A 3,109-nucleotide genomic window follows, 5' to 3' on the forward strand; every position below is an offset into this window, starting at 1 on the left:
TAGTTGGTGATTAGCTTGATTATCGAAAAATTGGTGAGAAGAAATCTTACTTTTACTTTTTAGTAATAAATTAAATTTGCTACGTTCGAAGGTGGGAGGGTTCAAAACCGTAGCACATGTTGTAAAACTCTAGCTTCAGAGCAAGATGATTGTTGGGAAGTTTCATGCACAATTGAGGAAATTAAAAATGTTGATTGGTGGTGTGGAGGGGATAAGACTCCACATCCAGAGGGGTTTTTTTTTCTTTAAGTTTGTAGAAAGATACTGGGATTTACTGAAAAAATATATTTTTGATGGTTCATTCTTCGGCTAATATTCCACATGGTTGTAATAGTTCGTTCACAACTCTAATTCCAAAGGTAGGGAGCTCAATAATAGTTCTAGATTATCGACCAATTTATTTGATTGGGTTACAATATAAATTCAGTGCTAAGTCGTTGGCTAATCGATGATTTGAGATGAAACCTTTCAAAGGTAAAAGTTGATGAAGAGGGACGTTTAAAATACATTGCTACGCTTGCTTTTCAGCAAATATAAGTGTTGTGCCTTTTGGGTGTTGGCGTTACCTGAGACTCAAGTTTATTTCACAATTAGAATACCAATAGAGTTTTTTTTTCCGATAAGTGGAACTTAAAGTACAAGTCCTGTACCTATTTAATCTCCTCCTGTCATATCTTATAGTTATAACTATATGGCCTTAGGGCTATAAATTAGGTAAAGTAATTAAAGACCTCTGTTGTGAAATGAAGTCTGAATTGGGTAACACTAATATGAGACGAAAAGCAATGTTTGGGGAACAAGTTATGAGTAAGAGGATCAATTCTTATGATAACGTAAGCACTTAAGATTATCCCTATCGTTTATTAAAGAACAAGATATAGCTAGAGAGAATGAGAGGAGAACATGGATTATAGCACCTTATGTCCCTTCAAATGAAAAATAAACATCAGAAATGGAGACTCACCTCTTGATATCCACTACTTGAAATCAATGGCTTAAGTGGTGGTGTGATGATGTTAGAACATGGATTATAGCACCTTATGTCCCTTCAAATGAAAAATAAACATCAGAAATGGAAAAAAAATGACTATTGAGTTTTGATTGTTGAATATGGATTTTTCATTTTCATCCGTTGACTAAATTTGAATATAATGTTACTAGGATATGGATGATGTGTGTAAGCATATTAATATTTTTAATCTAAATACATCTGTTCAGGTTTAGATCATTAAAAGTCATCCCATAAATGTTAGAATCGAATCGGAAGTGATTGTAAGATGTTAGGAGGTGAAGATAGTGTGATACCACCAATGACAAATAGCAAGCCGATGAGAAGAGCGGGACATGTTGGTTGAAAAAGCGGATAGTATCTTTGAAAGGAACAGTGAAGACTTACGGGAAGCATAATGTAAGGTTGAATGTTACCTGGGAAGCACAGGACGACGTGACGAAGAAACGTAACGGTTGCTCGGAAAATAATTTATGTCTGGTTTTTAAACGAATAAGAAATTAATGTGTTAGATTATAAAATTATATGGTTTCAAGTTATATTATGTGATTTTTATCAGCAAAACAAGTTAAAAGGGTTATATGTTGATTAAAAACACATCTATATATTTTGATATATAGAAGGGATTTTAACAAGTTGGAGTTATCTGATTAGTTTGAGTTTGTCCATTAGTTATTGTGTTTGGTTATAAATTTAGTTAATAGCTAGATATGTGATAGTATAAAACTAAATGGAGAGTAGGTATATACATGAGTGGAAGGAGTCATTTGTAACTGATCAGTAATTATGAACATCACAACAAGAAATGAAGTTGTTTTGTTTGTTGGCATTGAGTGAATTTAAACTACAGAAAAAGCAATGCAATCATAAACACATATGCATATGCAGTAGTAGAGTGTAAGTTTGATTTGAATATATATATAGAGAAAGTAAAGAAGTAAAAGAATAATACTCCATTGAAGTTTGTTTTTGTTAGGAAGGAGGGAGATGGCAGTGAAAGTGTGAGTTATGCATCCGAATTCCCACATCGGGTGAATGAAGGAAGCAGGCAAGAGGGAGGCGAGTACAAAAGGGGAAGCCCACAGCAGTAAGAAGCATACCTTTCTCGGCCTTTTGGCTAAGATCAAGTGTAGTATCTGTTCTTATCAGTTTAATATCTGATATGTGGGCCATCGGCCCACTCGATATTAATCTTATTTTTTATGGGGGAAGGCCCGTTACAGTAGCTTGCTGCTGGGGTTCTTCATGCGTCGCCTTGGTCTTACACTACAGCCAAGGCCCGGCGCACCCCTCCAATACTCAGTTCAACTTTTAGACTCAATCCAGCAGAAACTAGTTACTAGTTAACAGAGTGCCAGAAAGATGAAACCCACTCCCCTAATTTCAACCATGTGGGAACACTCACTACAAGATAGATTTATAAAATCGTCTTGGGAATTCTTGACACACCAATGTGGGAACACTCAGAAACTAACTAAAATTTTCTTTTTAACTAACAGTTAAACCAACTTACTGTAATTGAACTTCTGCTCATGTCAAACAAAACTATCTACAACGAAATGGTTTCTTTCTAGTCCAACTTATTATGAATCTGTATAACTACATCCTGCTACCCCACACTTTGGATTGCCTGGCGCAATGCTCAGGTCAATGTTCATAGATTTGACTTAACTTTTAGACTTTAAAAGGCTTAAAGATTTCAAAGTCTTTGCTGTCTCATGTGAACCCACTCCCATATATAATTTCCACCATGGACCTGGCTTTTTATGGATTTCTTTCATGTTACAAATACGGTAACTAACAAGAGACTCAAAAACCAGTTGCTTTTAATGATATATATTTTTCTTCCGGAGATGAAACAAAACAAGGTTTATTATCACTCTGACAAACAAAAAATGTTTGAAGTAAAAATTGGGTGTCCATCTGAGTCGGACTAGTCGGCAATATAGGCCTGAAGAGCCAAGACTTGTAATCCTTCCACTGTCAGAAGCGAGGGGTTGTCGCAGCTCTGTGAAGCCAGCCTAACGCATTGCCCCCTTCTCTAGGTTCCAAGAGACCCAAAGCCTTCGCTCAAGCCACTTGAACCAACTCTCGACTTGG

The 3,109-nt window shown here is 36.0% G+C and overlaps 1 non-coding gene across 1 annotated transcript; it reads left to right on the plus strand.

The window, feature by feature from the left end:
- Positions 1–2,105: 2,105 nt before the first annotated feature.
- Positions 2,106–2,302, plus strand: LOC128126470 (U2 spliceosomal RNA). Its single transcript, XR_008224467.1, has one exon. It is a non-coding gene; the product is annotated as a U2 spliceosomal RNA (small nuclear RNA).
- Positions 2,303–3,109: the final 807 nt, after the last annotated feature.

Source organism: Lactuca sativa, chromosome 5 (genome assembly GCF_002870075.4).
Source record: "Lactuca sativa cultivar Salinas chromosome 5, Lsat_Salinas_v11, whole genome shotgun sequence".
Lineage (NCBI taxonomy): Eukaryota > Viridiplantae > Streptophyta > Magnoliopsida > Asterales > Asteraceae > Lactuca > Lactuca sativa.